The sequence below is a fragment of the Triturus cristatus genome, chromosome 4_1, assembly GCF_964204655.1.
Source record: "Triturus cristatus chromosome 4_1, aTriCri1.1, whole genome shotgun sequence".
NCBI classification, from domain to species: Eukaryota; Metazoa; Chordata; class Amphibia; order Caudata; family Salamandridae; genus Triturus; species Triturus cristatus.
Window position 1 is genome coordinate 619,267,370 of NC_140585.1, and position 19,373 is coordinate 619,286,742.

At 47.5% G+C, this 19,373-nt stretch overlaps 1 protein-coding gene across 6 annotated transcripts in view; it reads left to right on the plus strand.

The window, feature by feature from the left end:
* PPP1R12A (protein phosphatase 1 regulatory subunit 12A) overlaps positions 1 to 19,373 on the plus strand; it is a 1,183,401-nt gene that overhangs the window by 415,733 nt on the left and 748,295 nt on the right. The gene's annotated exons all lie outside the window — the stretch shown is intronic.

A 19,373-nucleotide genomic window follows, 5' to 3' on the forward strand; every position in this document is an offset into this window, starting at 1 on the left:
AAAGTGCTGAACGTACACAAATATCTAATTGTGGGTCTTTGCGCTGCTCTAGAAACGCAAGATGGACCGCAAAAAAGTGAACAGTAGTGTGTTTGACCTAGAGTTGAAAAAACCTCACAATACCTCACTCGAGATTGAACATGCTGTGCTACAGAGCCAATTGCTAAGAATAACAGATAGAACTTAGAGACGTGAACATAAGCAACTTTATGAAAACCAACAGCAAACCGGTTACAGAACTGATGTAAGTTTAACGGCAGAACCCTCATTAGCCGCAGTGCTAAGCTCTATTAAGAGTCTCCATCAAGATACAAAAATTGATAGTCAAAGGAACCACTCTGCTATCCAAAACTTACAGGGAGCAATTCAAAAAATAGATAAAACTTGCACTGAAATTTCTGAGAGAATGGCTACAATAGAAGCACGTACTGAAAACCTGGAGACTGATGTTGCTCAGCTTCAAAAACATGAAAAAGATCAAGAGGCAGTTATTAAAGACCTACTGATAAAGATCGAAGACCAAGAAAATCGATCTAGAAGAAATAACCTGCGCTTCCTCGGAATTCCTGAAGGCAAGGAGGAAAACGATCCAAGGGGCTTTATGATAAACCTTCTGAAGACTGCCTTCCCGGAACTACAAACCTGGGAAATGGAGAAAGAAATTCAACGTGCCCACCGATTTCCTTTGATGCTCTCTAAACATTTGCACAAGCCTTCTCAATATCCAAGGGCTATTCTGGTTTACTTCGGAAACTTTCTTTTACGAGAAGCTATATACGATCTGGCAAGACCTACAAAAAAAAGAGAATACAAGGGCTTCTCATTCTTTACTAGACCAGACTATGCTCACGCGACCGTTGAACAGAGATGGAGGCTGCGACAATTAATCACCCCTTTTGAACAAACCGGGGCAACTGTTTTTCTGCAAAATCCGGCACGGTTGAAAATAATCTATAATGGCACAACGAGAAGCTTCACAAGTGAAATTCAAGCAGAGGTCTACTTAAAAGAAATAACTAAGACAGGAAAATGATATAAGGTCAAAAAAAAAAAAAGTTTAAAACATTTATCAACAAAGAAAACCTCATTCAAAACCTGGAAACTTGACCTTAACGCTTATACCAGTCTTACCAGGCCGACACACAGAGGGTGCGGATGCGTGCTGATCTAGCTGACGCACACACTTGGGTACTTGCTGACCCAGGACGCTTCATTGGGTGGTGAGGGGGGGGAGGAGGGTGGGGACCCTAGGGGGCGAGGGGCTTTGGGGAGGGGGGGCATGTGGGCCAAGGTTGAATCAAGAGTAGAACGTAATGACATCTTACTATTGGCGGGAGATGCAACGTTATCAAAATGATATTTTTACCTAGATTCCTGTATCTCTTCCGCACAATATGTTTGGAGTTCACTCCCCAACAATTCAAAAACATAGAGAATATCTTTTCTAGATTTATTTGGAACTATAAGAGACCTCGCCGAGCACTTAAATGGCTTATGCTGCCCAAAGAAAGAGGCGGATTCGGAATGCCAAATTTTAAGTTATACTATTGGGCTACGGTAATTAGATATAGTATTGCGCTTTTATCAATAGAAGACGGGCACAACTCCGATAGGACCACTCCACAAGAATTGATCCTAGGGATAGGATGCGAGGGTTGTCTTTGGCGACACATGAACGACAATTATTTTAAGAAAGTAAAACTTAAGACGATCTCCAATATATATAAAGTTTGGATTAATGTAAGAAAACTGCTAGGACTGAGCCGTTTTTCATGCTACACTCCAATTAGGTTTAATCACGATTTACCTACATTATTTCATGACACTTGTATGTCGAGATGGATTGAGAATGGCATTCAGCAACTAGGCTGTCTCTAGAATTCCTTTGGTCTAAAAACTTTTTCAGACCTGCAGACTGAATATTCTATCAATCATAGAGAATTTTTTTAAGTATCTTCAGATCAGGGATTTTTTGCAAAAAAAAACAGGGGGACGTGACAAATTTCAAAATAATATCATACTAGATACCATATGTAGACCAAATACGCCTAAAATTGGAGTCATCTATGAACTCTTTAGGGATAAACTCCCTGATGACTTGGAAAAACATCTAATGAAGTGGCAGACCTCTCTTGCAATCCAATCGAATATTTCTTTGCGAGCGTATGAATTATCACAAGTGTGCTTAATGTCTATAAACCTCCAGGCACAATTTTATAAAACTTTTTTTTCTCTTTATTATACTCCATATAAGATGGCAAAATGGACAGTAGGAAAGGGAACAACCTGTCCACGCTGCTCGACGGGGGCTGCCGACATGATCCACATGTTTGCCTCATGTGACAAATTATCAGGTTTGATAAAAGAAATCTCTGACTTCCTTTCTGAAATTCTTCAAGTTAATATATCTATCACTCAGGAGGAAATTGTGCTGGGAGTATCTAATAATCAAAGACCTAATCATATGCAGGGCCTTATTTTTGTGGCTATGGCTGTCCTCCGACTCTGTATAGCTTCAGCGTGGTTGGATGCTACCTCACCGGCTTTTGTACAATGGAGAACCAGATTACTAGCAATCTGTACTTTGGAAGTAGCCATATATAAAACTAAAGGGAGGAGAAAAAAGAGAAGAGGGATGCAGATCTGGGGTCCGCTTTTGCAATGGCAATTAGACCACACCTAAAATGCTTGGTCTATAATATGGTTTTATTTGGGAGAATATATATTGTAATTATATAGATGGCGACAATACATGCTGTATTATCTTACAGATTTACCTAATTGTTTTTTCTCTCTTGTGGATGGGTATGATGAGAAGTAATACCTTGGTCCAAAGGGAGGGGTGGGGGGCTTATGTAAATATTATATAATTTTGTGAAAATTGCCAATAAAAATCATTAAAAAAAAAAAAAAAGAATTTAGAGACGTGTCAGTGACAAATTACATGAGTAGCGAGTGTTACAAGAATCTCAGGATACTGCGCTCAAAGATAAATATGCTAAGCTACCCTGTCAGTTACCAAAAACCAAACAGTAATTAATAGTTAAGAGACCCACAGTTTGTGAACATTGAAACAGCATGTTTAACACTTCACTAGATGGAAAAGAACTTAACAATAAAAAACGCACTGCAGAGCTAGCACAGACCTCTCGCTGTCTGAATTGGATTCAGAGAGGAAGCTCGAAATACGCGTCTGCCATATAAGGAGATGGGGAAGTGGAGCTAATGGATTGCGAACTAGCATGAGATGCAACTGACGTGCCAACAGTCCTAAAAATGCGAAACAGAAGTACTAATCCATAGTATTGTTTTGGTATAGGGAGTCGGAAACTAGACCAGTGGCAAATCCAGTGAGAGGAACCATAATGACGGGGACCCGACTGGCACGTAATAAGACAGGCGAGGCGGTCACGTTTAAAAAAAAAATATATCTTTATTGCCATTTTAGACGCAAATAAAGGGTACAGCATTTTAGATATATTCTACAACTACAGCAAGGGAAACCATTTAGTCAGGAAATGAGGCGTGAGGAAAAAAACAGAAAACGAACACAATGTATACATACAGGGTCATATGCATCATAAAGACAACACTTAACATATTATTGCCTCCCTTTGCTCCATCTTTTATAACCTATTTTCTTGACTGATGTCTGTTGTCAACCAAACCTTTTATTTAAACTAAACTAGCCCCCTCTCCCCGTATCTTCCTCCCTCCCTTCCATGTCTGTGTGTGTATCCTTCTACTTCCAATCTATCCCTGTTTGCCAACTCTCATTTCAAAGTTGTGTATCATCCTGCCTCATGTAGTGGTCACCCTATTATCTTTGTGACTGTGCAGTCTCCAAGTTATTGGACTGGGAGCCAGTAGGTGTCTGATCCGCCTGCTGGCTACACGTCGTTTTGCCAACACCAGTCCCAGAAGCACTAATTTCCTACTGAGGTTCTTATTTTTTAGTCAGGCAGTAAACCTAGCAGGACTGTCCAGATCTCTCGAGGTATCACCCAGCCTATCGCCCTCTGTAACGTAGTCAGGACATCGATCCAGTAATGATGTATGACCGAACCGGATCATGACACGTATGAAATCTGCGTCTGCCTCCCCACACCGGGTACATTGCCCCGAGCGGTCTGGATGATCCCTGTTTAGTCTTCTGGGAGTAAGGTATGGTTGATGGACAAAATTGTATTCCATCAGTTAAAGCGGGTGTTCAAGCTCACTTGCTTCACCCCCTCGTGAATTTAAATCCAATCCTTAGTTGATATGGGGTCACCCACTATTGTGTCCCACCTTGTCTGTACAGGGAGTGTATGAACTATCTTGTCCTCCCGAATTGCCCGATACAGATTGTAGGAAGGTGGATATCTGACTATGGTTACCCCCAACTTTTTGCCTAGTGTCTAGCTGGTTTTTCGGCTTAGTTGGCCTGAGATCCTGCCATTCAGGGTCTCAGGCTGTCTGCTCTCTCTTTAAAATGGACTCCATGTACCCTAGGTACATAACCAATTGGTAAGGATCACCTTATTGGACCCTGTACAGTGTACCCTAGGTACCCAGGGCATGGGTGTACCCTAGGCCTCCCAGGGGCTGCAGCATGTATTATGCCACCCCTGGTCTGGCCTTCCAATCAGACACAACTGGCTGATCACTCAGCTGGGGCAAGGTCGTGTAATCACCCCTTGCTTAGATATAGTATGCCTATATCTACCCTTATATATAGACACATGTGTACCTATCAGTCACTCCTATGGCAGGCCTTAACAATCCTGGAGGCAGAGTGCTTGGTAACATGTGAGATGGTGCTCTAGCATGAGCTGAGCCTGTCTGCAGCTTTCGGAACCATGTCCTTATAGCTGTTCTATGATATAGCCTACCATATACTCTTAAAGTGCCTTATAATCTTAAACGGTTATGGTAACTATGGTTGGGCTGTATCAAAACATGTCGTGTAAGGTGTCTAACACTTTGGAATAATACCCCCATACCATTTCTGGTGATGAGGATATTATTCCTCCCTTCTAGAGGGAGAGACATGTTAAAATCCTACTTTGCTGTGTAACCTCTGACCAAAGCCTCAGCATCACAAAATGGATGCTGCTGCCACAACACAAGTCTGACCTCCTGCAGCTGGGAGTGATCCCAGCCAGGGAGGCCTGGACAATAGGTTTCCTGCTTGGGGAGGTGCTAGCACCTCCCCAGACAGCCTTTAGTGTATTGGGGCAGGGTGGGCTGAAAGGAATGAGACATGCCTGGGGCACACAAGGTGTTCCTTGCATAGTCCAGTTCAAACCGGCGCTGGGGCACTCCAGCCCCAGCTCTGGCGCGAAACTGGACAAAGGGAAGTGGGTGTAACCACCCCCTCCCAGGTCCCACCCATAAGGCGTGACCTAGCAGGTATCCCAGCCCCCCAGATTAGTATAAGAGTGGGAGTTGGGCCTCAAGACTTTAGATTATCCTGAACCTGCAAAACTGAACAGAAACTCTGGACCTTCGACATTCGACGAAAGAAGAAGACTGAAGAATCTCCCTTGTAGCCAAGGAGTGGCTACCCTGTGCAAACAGGCACCATCAAGAGACTACCCTTTGCTTTGCCCACGTTCTACGAGGAACCGACTGCAGAGCCCGACCAGAGCCTTGACTTCCAGACTTCTCCGACCCTGATCCACATCCACAGCAAAGCTGTGATCCGTGGAGGCGACGAGCGACGTGGGACCGGCTACCTGGGAAAAGTGGCTAGTAACTTAAAGCGCAGCTTCTGAGGCACCCTCGAAGTTGTGCACCGGGGATTGAGAAGCCCCAACCCCAAGCACCATCAGCACCGAAGATCAGCCCCCCACACTCCACGAGTCCTGCGTGGGGCCCTTCAGCATTTGCCTGCTTGCCGCGTCTGTCCGGTTGCTTGCCCGCTGGCTAGTGGCCTTTGTGACGACGCTCCCTGAAATCTTCTGCGCTGGTTTGGCTCCTCCAGACTGGCTCCCGCTTCTCTGCAAAGAAGAAGCACCTCAGACCTTCCTGGTCTGCACCAGAAGCAAGTCCTTCGTTCTTCGTGGGTTCCGCTTGCCAAGGCTTGGTGAGTCCTAGTCCAACTTCGACGCCGCCGACAGCAAGAGCCTTCGTGGGACAGCTCGCCTCCTGGTCCTGGTCGTCCTCGACGCTTCCTGGTCCTCCTGGCTGCAGCGACCAGCTTCACCTTCACCTGCAACTCTTCACGACATCGCCTGGTTCCTTCCTGGTTCCACGGGGTCACTGGCTAGTGACCTTGACTCTGTCCCTTCTGCTTGCAGGTTTCTTCTCTTCTTGATCCCAGCCTTGGGATCCACCGGACACTCTTCACTGACTGCCTGTCAGCATCTTTCTTCAGGCATCCATAGGAGTCGACGACGAAAACAACGCATCTTCACCCCTATGCACCCGCAGCCTGTGGGCTAGGTAACTTGGGTACTCCGGTGCTCATCAGGATAGTGACTATCCTAGTGTCTAGTTTTCAAGTCTCAACTTCCTAGCTACTCCGGAAGTGTCCTAAATCTACCGTTTTCTAAACTGTACTATTGCTATTGACTTTTACGCATTACGCGTGAGTGTTTCCACTCTGCACACGAATCCCGTGGGCCTCCCACTTACTAACTAACGCTAGTGTAGTGTAGCCCCAGCGATTCCCTAGGCCTAGGCCTATTCTATTTCCGTGACAGTGGTTCTTATACCACTTACTTAGTATATGGTTTGCGTGGCCCCTAGGGCCTAACTGTATTACTTACCTGTGTGACTTAATGTATGCATAAATAAGACTGTGTTGTACTTACCTCTAATCTCATAAAGAGTGCTGAGGGTTTGCTTAGAATAAATACACTTTATTTTATATATATATCTGTTGTGGTGTCCTTTCATTTGGTATTCAAGGGATTATATATGGTATCACAGCTGGCTTCACATGCCATTCAGAGTTTAGCCTAAGACTGCTCTTGTCCATGCTACCACTAGGATAGCTGGTCTATAAGGTTGACTTTACAACCAATCACCATAAGGGTATTTGGACTGATATAAGGTGTACACTATAACTAGTGACATCATACATCAGGCCAACTTCTCACACAGATGCAACACAAGTCTTCGTCATTGGGCCATATATAACAGGACCTGCAATACTTTGGCAGCGGGGGGGTTCCTCAAGAAACGAGGGCCACAACTCCCAAGCCATCTGAACTCTTTTCTCATATTGCAGAAACTGGCTGGTGCCCAAACTAAAGGTGTCCATCGCCTGTTCATGTGTAATGTATTGTTTGACGTACAAATCCCCCCTCCCGCCATCTATGTACAGACATAGAAGCCCAAATGTTAGAGTAGGATTGTACTACCTATAGGGGCATGTCCGGGCGTATTGCGCTCGTTTCAGTACCTTCTTGACCGTGAGTTCACATATTGCCGCCACATGTCAAATTATGTAGGGGAATGCCTGGGGTATGTTTGTACCCATTATCAACCACTCGGGCAGCAGCCAGTTGCTGAAAGTTCCCGCCAGAAGACACTTCTCCCAATTTTCGACTTCATCCACCCAGTGCACGGCATGCTGCAGCTGAGAAGCCATATAATAAAATTCCAGGCAGGGAACCTCCAGTCCCCCCCAGCTTGCCACGTTCTTTGCTGTGTGGCCAGACTGACCCTTTTACGTTTAGCTCCCCATAGTAGATCTACCAATAAGCTATCTAGGGTTACAAAAAATTGTTGAGGTACTCTATAGAGGGAGTGTTGCATTGCGTAAAGACATCTTGGTAGGATGACCGTTTTTGCTATGGCGATCCTTCCCATAAGGTGCGGAGGCAAACCCTGCCAGAAGCGCACCGAACCCCGTATTCCCTCGATTAATTTCCCTAGATTAAGCTCCAGATATCGTTCAGCCATCGCGGCCAGTTTGGTCCCCACCCACGGGAACCCCACCTGCGGCAGCGCACCACCTGGGTGTAAAGCCAGCCTTCCCATCGTGATCAATTTCGACTTCCCGGGATTTATCTGCAGTACAAATATGTTCCTGAACCTCAGGATAACGTCGATAATATCTGAATCGCCTGAATGCGTTGTCGGAGGTACACAAGAATATCGTCCACGTACATTGTTACCACGTGATGAGTCGCTCCCAGTGGGATCCCAAATGCAGGCAGTTCCCCTCTCAAAGCCGCCGCCAGTGGTTCCGTCGGTGTTGCAAAAAGTGGCGATAACGGGCATCCCTGTCTACTGCCACGCTGCAGTGTGAAGGCTCTCGGAACCAACCTCCCGATTCATATTCTAACATGAGGGGCTGAGTAGAGTAACTACCGATTTTAGGAATTGTACACCCACCCCCATTATTCGCAGGACTGATTGACTCCCCCTTGCCCCACCACCCTCTGGACAGTGAAACTGATCCGTCCCTCCCCACATCGTAGAGAGCGAACAGTCCCACCTCCCACCCCAAACCTCCCTCCCGCAAATTTCTCAAACAAAATACTTATCCACTGCAACTTGAACCACAGTTGTATTATACTTGTTTCTAGATCTTTCAATATGCAGTTGCCATGCCCCGTTAAAGAGGTGCATTGCAAGTGGCCAGGCACTCGACAGGGTGCGAGGACAGAACCTCGAGCTCCCCGAACAGGCCCCAGCCTCTAGAGAGGGGCCTGGTCCTCCCCCAGTCGCAGGGTAGACATACATTACTGTTCCCCACAAAAAAGCAAAGAAAAGCACTCGCATTTAGAATGGGTCCTCTTATTCCCACTTATGATTGCTCTGGACAGTAAACCTGCATCTCCTCCACGTAACTTGAGCTCCAGAAACCTTAGTATCGGGCACAATGTCCGAGGAGGTCATGTCTTAGTCTGATAGTCCTTCCGCCACCAGTAAGGTGCCATCTGCACACACCCTGACCTTTCCAGAGCTGCCAGTATCCTTTAGTCGTTTCCCTCCAGTCAGTCGCTGTGATCTCGTGGCAGGATCCGCTGAGTCCAGTGCTTTCCCCGAGGTGGGTTGTGAGCTCCGACGGTCGCTCTGTTCCCCAATGGTGTCCATCCATTCAGAGGCCTCTGCCGCCTAGAAGAAAAACAGAGCCTTAGAGTTTGGCTGGGAAAAGAAGGCTATACTTCATCCCAGCTTCCCTCATTTGCTTTTTCACCATCAGGAAGGTACGTCGCTGGTCCTGCACCCATTGATTATAGTCCTTTTAGATTACAATAGGGTGGCCCTCGAATTGCATGACCTCTTTTGTACGAGTAGCCTGCAAGATCACGTCCCGGCTTTGATAGTTAAAGAACCGGGCTATGATGGCACTCAGCGGGGCTCCGGGTTACGGCGGGGGGACCAACACCCTGTGTGCCCTTTCGAGGTTGAAGAACTTGGATGTTCTCCGAGGTGCGAGTACTTTTGTGATCCAGTTTTCCAAAAATAACTCAGCTGAAGGTCCCTCGAGCGCCCTTCCTATGTCTTCGGTTTGTTCATCAAGTTTGATAGTTTTTCATTATAGTTCCACGACCATTTCTCTAAGCGACTTAATCTCAGTCTGGAGTGTGTCCACATGCTGTTCCGTCATGGTGACTGTCGGAGACCTTACACAGGTCACATAGGAGCACATTGACATTGATCGCCACCGCATCAATTCTGGTCACCATGTCATCCCTAGTATTCTGAATAGCAGCCAAGATATCATTTAATGAAGTGTCCCGGTGGTCTCCCGTCGGCGCCCCCCTCCGCTGCGTCGTCCCCTTGTAGTTCCTGTTGGTTTGGTGCCTGGGGCAGAGGCTGCACATAACTTAGGGTTTTGTTGGACTGGGCCCGGTTGGTTTTTTCCTTAACCATCCTGACTCGTTTCTCTTAGCAGACCCCAGAGTCTGAGCAGCACGAACAACACCCCGGGTCTCCGTCGCCTCCTTCTGCTGCCATTATTGACCCTCGTGCAAAGTCAAACCTGTATCCCCTCAGTTCCCGTTTGTCGCATTTGGAGGGTTACCCTTCCTCTCAAATATGAAAATTTGGTTCAGGAGTGTTGGCTGGACCAGGCACCCTACGACATCTGTCTTATATCCCTACAGGCGACCAGAGCCCACCAAATGTCACTGAAGAGGGTGGGGGCAAGGTTACACCAACACACCCCGGTCACTGGTAGATTTCACCCCTCGCTAAGGTCCACGCCCGGACCCAGCCCTCCTCCCACCGGCACTTAGATCTTCTGATTATTCCATTCCGTGAGGAGGATCCCACTTCCCTGTTGTCCAGTGCACATACGGGTATAGCCCCAATCACCTGAGCCAGGCCTCAGATCTCTCACAGGCCTCCAGCAATCTTTGACCTTTCTCGCAGCATCTATTGGGATTACAACCGGGTCCCCATCTATGCGGGGAGCATCACCATGTCACCGTTTAGTGTTGGCCCACGTGTCAGGGGACCTGCTACGGACAGTGACTCGCCTCCCTTCGCCGCGGGTGGGTCCTATTGCCGCAGTCCGGCCTACTCTTTTCCTGCCAGTGCACCACAAGGCCACAAGTCAACCGACATGCAGTACAGGCCAGCCGCCAGCCCAGAACACATGTTCCCCACGACGTTAGCGAGCCCAATTGTCGCACAATTCTACACTCCCACCTTTACAGCTGGGGCCCACCAGCCTCCGACTCTCTGCTCCTGATTTCGGCTGCGGAGGTGCCTGCGGCAGCCCAAAATGGCGGCTCCGTCCTTCCGTCGTTTGGCTCTCGATGTCTGCTTTGTTTCGTTACTGTGCCCAATTAGCATTTCCTGTACCAGGTGGGGGTCTCCTTGCCGGGCCTATGTTTGTGGGGTCGATGCTAATGTTGCACCGCAGGATTTTGCTGGATTTTCCCTGCGTTCCAGCGGGAACACCGCAAAGACACGTCCTATTAAGCCATCTTCCCGGCCACTAGGCTGTCGCTCTTATGATGTAAAATTAGAAGAACAAGCATTGGCATAGCCAATAGGTCTCGCCATTAGGACCTTATAAGTGTTTCGCGATGCAACAGTTGTTGTTGCACCAAGGATATTGTGCTGCATAACTAAATACTTATAAGGTCCCAAAAGCGAGACCTTTTGGCTATGCCAATGCTTGTTTAACCTGGGACTAATAAGAGCTCCTAATCCAAAAATATTTAACTTGGGCCTAATGAGAGTTCCAAATCCCTAATTACCCCAAGGTTTTTCCCTTTGTTGGACGCGGGAAGCCAGGACCCCAGTTGAGTGGCCAAGAGTAGGTTGTCATAGCCCTAACCATGCCATGCAGAGGCAGGGACCCGCTTGAGCGTATGATCGTAATAAGGTGGCCCCAGTGTTGGCCAAGCTAGCGCCAAGCACCTTGTGATGCAGGCAGTCCTGGGCATGTGCCAGGAAGCGACCCTGGATGTTGTGCTCAGCGCTACATGACACTTCTCTTATGCTATGACTACCACTGTTGCTACAATCCAACAGCCTGTCCACTTACTCCCCTCTTTAAATGTGACATTTGCATTTTAAATGTTTAGTCTCTTCTACTTACTTGATGGAATAAAGATACCGCAGACTTTGCAAGGGTGGCTTCAACTGGTCAAAACCATTAGGACACAGAGCAAGAGGAGAGACGTATACAGTGTGTAACCAAGAGGCTGCTGTGTTACTTTATGAAATGACCCATTTAAACAAACTAGCCCTGTACTTCCACGCACTACACAATCGCTGCACGCTTGAGGCCGATGTTTCCACTGTATATATCTGCCCTGGCAGACCTTCCCATTTGCATACATTTAAAATGCAGACTTTTTCCTCGCTGAACTAGGGACAAAGGGCCATTCAAAAAGCCCTCAAACACAGTTTTAACTACAAGAAGGTGAGTCTGGTCATTAACAGTGCTCACACCGGGCTTTTCAGCACAATATTCCCACAAGAAAAATAACGAAGGGCAATTTATTTCAGTAACATGTCTGCAATGGAGAACATCAGGCGTTAGACGGTAAAGGAATGTAAAAATGTTGTATTAACCATTTCCAAAATTGCATTACTCAAACAACGAAAGCAGTTTTAAATGAGCAGAATGAAATATGGCCACTTTCGGATCGCTTATGTGACTGGGAAGCGGCGCAGATGGGGGTTTTCTGTAGTCTCCAGGGCGAACCCGAGCTGTAATTGTCTGACTTTGAAGGAGAGATGCACGCGCCTCTGCTGCCCCCAAGAGCCCTGAGCAAAGATGGATAGCGGGCACAAGCATGCATCATCATCAGGAAAAGGAGGACACGGGGGCAGTGTGCATAGGTCCCTCCCTACTTATGTTTCACAAAAATGTTGTCTTTAATGGTGCGCTGTACGGACACTGGCATGTGTGACTATTTCAAAGTCCGTCAACAAACAGAGGCACCACAAAAAGCCTTTATGAATCTACATTCTGCGAGAAAGACAGATGCAGACGTGGAAGGAAGCAGGCATGTATGAGAAACTGAAAGCGGGAGATAGAGAACAGAGAAAGAAGGAAATAAAACGAAAAGTGAGATAAAGCCAGAGGCAGAGCAAATGGCAGAGTGATAGATGCAGCGAAACAAAGCTAAATGTTTGCCCACACAAACAATGAGATAGATAGAACGTCCTATGGAAAGTGTGACATAGAGGAGACAGGGAGCAGCAGTCCGCAGCAAAATATACATACTTTTTTTTTTTTAAACTTATTTTTATTGCCATTTTTACATTTGACACATTATACATCATACAGATCTTTCAAGTAGTTATGTCAGATTGTACATCCTATAGTGGTACACATCAACCGTATATCTCGGTGACACGTCACCGGGGAACGTAAACAACGTACAGACTTATTGTGAGGTGTATACCCTGTTGTCTCAGGTTCCAGGTATGGCACAGAAACTGGGGTATAACGCAGGCATAAACTAGGGGGGAGACATGAACAGACATATCCAATTACATCGGCGAGGGTTTGTAGCGTCGTATGGGTAAGGCACCTCTGTGACTCATGAGTGCCTATCCTATTGGGGGTCGACCTGGAATTGATATAGCATAACTGATGTTGGGGCACGTTATGAGATCATGTGGTCGGAATGTCGAGATATTGGTTGGGCGGGGTCTGTGTCTGCGCGTGCAGGGCCGACGATGTGGGCTGGCCGTCTGTTGGATCTGCTCCCGGGGATAGCTGCTTGAACTGATACAATAGCATGGCCCATTCCATTGATATGGGGCGTTTGCAGACCCCTCTCACCTCCTCCTCCCGCAATGTCTCCTCTTCCGCCGCCGCCCACTTGTGTGTAGCTCCCACCCAAGCCGCCAGCGGTGGACCTGTGGGGGGAGCGCCAGTGCATGGCGATGCTGCGTTTGGCCAAGAGCACCGCAAGGGAGAAGAAGCGAGTCCGCACCCTGTGTTGCTTACCTGCGCGAAAGATGCCTATGGCGGTGGCCTCCCATGTGGTCATGCAGGTTAGCCCCGTGAGGGTACCTAATGCTGTGTGAATGTGGTGCCAGAAAGTTTTGATGATGGAGCAATTCCAAAACATATGTTGGAAGTCTGCATTCCGTTCTTGGCATCTGGGACAGAGGAACTGAGTGTCAGGGTAGAACCGTTGGAGACGTGCAGGTGTTAAATAGGCCCTGTGCAGGATGTAGTATTGAAAGTTCTTAAAGCGTGCGTTTCTAGAGACCACCTTAGGGTACTCCAAAGCTCTCCCCCCTCATGGAACACACGCCCAATTTCAGCCTCCCAAGTGGCTCGCAGGGTCTCCAATGGTTTGTTAGTCAGTTCCCGGATGGCTTTATAAAGCCAGGTAGTGAGATGGCACCCTGCACCCATGCGTAGAATCGCGTGGAGAACTGGATGTGTGTGTGGCTCCCCTTTGATTAGGTCCTGATACGGTCGGTAGCTATCTAGGAGTTGGCGGTGGAGCAAGAATTGTCCCGGGGGAAGATCGTACTCTTCCACAAGGCTATGGAACGGTGTTAGTTGCCCCTCCTCGAATAGGGACTCCACCTCTGTTAAGCCACACGATGTCCACGTGCGGAGCGCGCTATTTGTGTAGTAGTGTTCCTGTTTGGGCCATCCCACCAGGGTGAGGAGAGGGGAGTACAACGGAGTCCCCGGGGACATACGGTGTATCCTCGGCATGCAACTACGCGCCACCGACACTTGTAAAGGGTATGTGCGCTTTGGTTTAGTGCCAGGGAGGAGTAGGTGACGGATCTCCGGAACCGATATCCGTCCTGCGACGGTGTGAGTTTCCACAGTGTATCTGTCTGCCGTCCAGTGAAACATCCATTGCAGTTGTGCTGCCAAGAAGTAGGCCTCGAATGAGGGGGCTCCCAAGCCACCCTGTGTGGTGCGCAACTGCAATTTTGTCAGGGCTATCCTGTGTCTAGTGAACCCCCAAATGAGTGCGCTGAGGGAGGGAGTCTAGGTCCCGGAAAAAGGCTCTGGGCGGGATTACTGGCAGATTGGTAAAGAAATACAACAATCTTGGGACCATGATCATCTTGGCCAGCGCCACTCTCCCAATTGGAGCCAATGGAAGACTCCTCCAAAATCCGATCGCAGCCCTGATACTCGCCAATGCCCTGTTATGGTTACCCGACATATCTGTGGAGGAGTGGTAGAGACGGACCCCGAGGTATCGAGGGGCCTCCGCCCTCCAGGGCACCCGCTGAGCACCCAGTCGAACCTCCCGCGGGGACAGATCCGGATGCAGCGGGTATATCGTGGACTTGTCCCAATTCACCCGCAGTCCCGAGGCCGCTGTAAATTCCGTCAAGGTGTCCCAGAGGGGAGTCAGGTCGTCCGTGATGTCCCGCACATAGATCAGCAAATCATCAGCGTATAAGGAAACACCATGCACTGTGCCTGCTACCGGGATGCCCCAACTCTCCCCTTCCTGTCGAAGGCGTATGGCGAGCGGCTCCACCGCCAGAGCAAAAAGTAGAGGGGACAGCGGGCAGCCCTGTCGCGTGCCCCTCTGAACCGCGAACTCCGTCGATATGTACCGACCTAGGCGCATCCGCGAGGTCAGCCCAGTGTACAGTAGGCGCGTGTAGGCTAGGAGGGTGGGCCCAATGCCCGCACGCTGCAGTACCGAGAACAGAAACTGCCATGTGAGGGAATCAAAGGCCTTCTCAAGATCTATGATGAGACAGGCCGCTCGAGGGTATATTCCCTTTACCTGATCCTGGATGTGGAAAACCCTAAATATATACATACTTTATGAGGAAAACAAGGTAGACAGCAGGGCAGAGGCGGGGAAGGAGGCTGAGGCAGGTACGCCACAGTAGTTCAATGTAATTGAAGTCACTCAGTCAGCAAGAAAACCTACTGAATTGGCTGCAAAGTTCCATTTCCTTTATAGAAATATAATGTAATAGTTCATATCTTCAGCCTATTTTTTTTTTGCATTAATGAGATGCTCATTTGGGCTCTTGCCTATTAACAAACATCCTGAGCAGTATCGAGCAGAGTCTTTCTTCTTTTGAGACTAGCTGCGATAGCTTGCTTTATGGGACGCCAAGGGTGCACTTTGAACCTATTATTGCCAATAAAATCGCCGATCCCTTTGGAGATAACAATGTTGCATACATTTCGCTGGCAGGACGATTGTAAGGAATCTCCTTTATCTCTCAATGCTTCAAGTTCCTGCCCTCGTGCTCTCTGCCCCTTGCTTCCACCTCAAAGAATCCCAGAGTGCCCTCATCCGCGCTGAGGTTGTCTTCCTATAATGATCTCCTTGTTTTAGATGACCGCCCGTCAGCTGAGGCTGATAGCACGAGATGCATTGTTCAAGGTAACATTGACTGAAGCGAACAAGGGACGCTGCCGTGATAACCCGCTAGAATGATGGGAGTCAGTGGAGTTATCGAGCGCCGGCTACGCATCTGCCTATCAGCGAATAATTACCGCGCAAGACCGACGTGGCGTGGATTCAGGTTGAGGAGAACACGAGTGAGGCTCCCCTTGACTTTATGGAAGGATTCAGAAGTTCTCCCATGTATTGCATAGCTCAAAAGCAGATACAACCAGACGCGCGAAAAGGAAATAAAAGACGACGCGTGGTTGCGAGACGCGCTCTGTGGTGGGGGAGAGGCATTGAAGCAAAGTGAGGCGCGGGAGAGCGAGAGGAAAGCCAGATGGCGCCTCTGCTCGTGCCTGTGCGAGTAACCGCACGCAGAATGCCACACAAAAAGCTTTGGTAGGCCTTTTAAAAGCCAACTAACTAAATGTGTCGCCAGAGCAGCGCATGCGCCGGCTCAGGCGAGACCTAAAAACTAAAAGGTATTATTGCTGTACTGTGAGGTAAAACAATAGACCGTAGACTGATCTAATGGCCGAGGCCATAATGACTATATAATGCTGATTATAACGTAAACAAGTTGAGTTACTAAATATATGCTTGGTGTAGCCTGGGCTGTGCCTAGAGCAACACTTCACCAACTATCCAAATAAACTCATAGCAGTGAATTGCAACTACAAAAAACAAAGCATAAATTAATGCTTACTTAATATTTATCGAACTAAATACGAATATACTTAACTGAACAGATATTGTCCTGTGCTTAGTGAAAGTAATCTAGGAAAATCCAGGATGTAAACTATAAACAGTGTAGGCCAGCATAATGAAAATTTACCATGTCGACTGATTGGATGGCTTAATAAAAGGAAATTAGACCAAGATTACTACATTTTAATAATCTAAAATAAAAGATTATACTACAGTTTGAGTTGTGAAGTTACAGTCTAAGCTGTATTATATCTAATGGCATTTTCCCATGGCATATCATTGTTGAGTCTCTGTATGTGTCCACGGTAAAAATCATGAAGACGTCCCTTCTTTTCCTTGCTATGATGCTTCCTGTTTCATGAGTTGTCTCACTTTTCTCTAGACTAACAGGGGGTCCTTGTTGATGGCAGCAACTAAGGCCACCATTGTCGGTTAGATCGCATCTTGCATCACCTATTGCTATACACTGCATAGAGCCCAACCTCCATCCAGTATCCTTGCACACTCTACCCAGGGCTCAGACAGTGTTGGTTGCTTTTTCCAGACATACCCATCAGAGAAACATGCTACACAGCTACCTTGGCTGCACTACATGCATTTGGTCATCACTGTTTTCTTAAGGCATTTTGCTGCAACCACACACCGGTATACCAGGATATTTTCTGCAGCCTGCTCAGGCCTCGAATATCCTACTCACCAAAGTGAGCCTATTCTTCACAGGGCAAGAATCTTTCAAGGTCAACTTCCCTGGTAAGGTCGAGAACTTTCTGGCTGTTCACTGAGCCCAGCCACTTGAGTGTTCCACAAGCTTTGCAAAGCTACTTGTAGGATACACAACTTCCTCTCAGGCTGTTACTCAAACCGCATTTGGAAGAAAGACTCGCATCTTCCAGTTCAGAAGAGGGGATACACACCTACAGTAACATGCGTCTTCCATAGTGTGTGGAGTCGTTATGACATACATCATTTTGTCAGCCCCTGTACACCTTCAACGGCCATGATGGTGTTGTAGCTTGGCTAAGTTGCTCTCCTGTTTTTATAAAGCTGCCTGCCTTTTATAAAGCTGCCTGCCTTTTATAAGGTACCTCACCTTCTGTGACTGTTACTGCATGAGGGTGAGAAAGGCAGTAGCTTGTCTCTCTGCATTCTGAAAGCTATAGTCCTGTAAGAGGCAGAGGTATACCTTTGTGAATTGTAGAGTCCTGTAAGAGGGAGAGTTGCATCTTAGTGAATTTATGGCTGCAAGTGTAAAAACTAAAAAGATTAGTCGATTGAGTAGATTAGGGAGGGTAAAGGATTGGGAGGGTTTGATGTGTGTTATCCCAATAGGTAAATCAAATCAATCTGTCTGTAGGAAATGCATGAAATCGCTTTCAGTATGCCAGCGCCTTTATACTTTTAACATTCACCACTGGTATCTATTGTTATTTGCAGGTAATTAGTTTGAATCCTGGCAAGGCTAACTTAGCCATCCTTCTCCACCCACCCCAGGACCTACTTCCTGCAGGCTGCAGTGTGTCTACATCAGTAGGCACTTGCCTGTGGCCTTCAGTTCCTGCTTGTTCCAGCTAGATCCAGAGACACCGCTGCTGCGGTGTCTCTGGATCTAGCTGGAACAAGCAGGAACTGAAGGCCACAGGCAAGTGCCTACTGATGTAGACACCGATACTGTGAGCACCGCCACCGGGCCGCCACTCCTGCCAGGCCCTTTTGTGTGCCTGCGGGGATATGTGAAAAATGTACCGAAGGGGTCCCAACGCCTCACTGCAAAGCTGCTACTACTGGCTAAATGCAGAGGAGGCGATTCACTGGGGGATACGGCCGATACCAACCAAATGAGCCTGGATTGCAGACATATCATACTGCTAGGAACAACTGACAACATATTGGAATCTGATGCCCCAACCTAAACGATTTAAAAATATCTGGGGATCTTTTGTATCTTACCTCAGACAGACCGATACAGATGGAACAAATACACCTGACCCCGACACAACCACCACACAACCAAACTATTGACACGCTCCCTTATGGCTCGGGGCACCCTCACTGCTGTAACCATGGCCTGCTATTACTGACAGATAGCTGGGTAGGTACCGTAAAGATACAAGATCTCCGATTGTCTTTACCTCTGAAAAGATGTATCCATAACATATTGTACTGTATATCATGTGAATTGCAAAATTGTGGAATGTCTCCACGAGTGGCGAAGTTGTTAGGGGATGTTGTGACAATTAAAAATCAATAAACACAATAAAAATAAACTGTCTTAAGCAATAAAAAAAAAATTAAAATGTCTTTTCCTCCTGCTTCTTCATCCTTTGTGTGCTCGTAAGATATTCAAATGGCTACTAACAGGCTCAAGAAGCACCATCACCCAGGTACTCATCTCCAGTCCACTGGACTACGGCAATGCTCTCTACGCAGGGATCACATATCCCCTCCTCCAGTGACTACAGAACGCGGCATCCAGGCTCGTCCTGGATCTCCCTAGATGAACCCAGAATACCCCCTCCTTCAGGGAACTCCACTGCCTCCGTGTACAGAAAAGATGTTAGTTCAAACTTCTGACCCATGCATACAAGGCCCTACACACCTGCGGACCCACCTACGTGAACCACCGCTTAAACTTCCATCAGCCCACCAGGCGCTTCCTCTCCGCGTCCCTTTCTTTAACCCTCTCACCCCACATCTGATGTACTATATGTGGAAGTCGCTCCTTCTCCTTTGTTGCAGCGAAAAATTGAATGGGCTACCCTTTCATATAAGGACCTCCCCATCTCTTTTATAGTTCTCAAAGTCCCTGAAGACCTGGCTATTTGGCTAATCCGCTTCAACATGCTACAGCCTAGATACCCTTGCCTGTGACAAGAAGCGCTCTACAAATCTACTGATTGATTG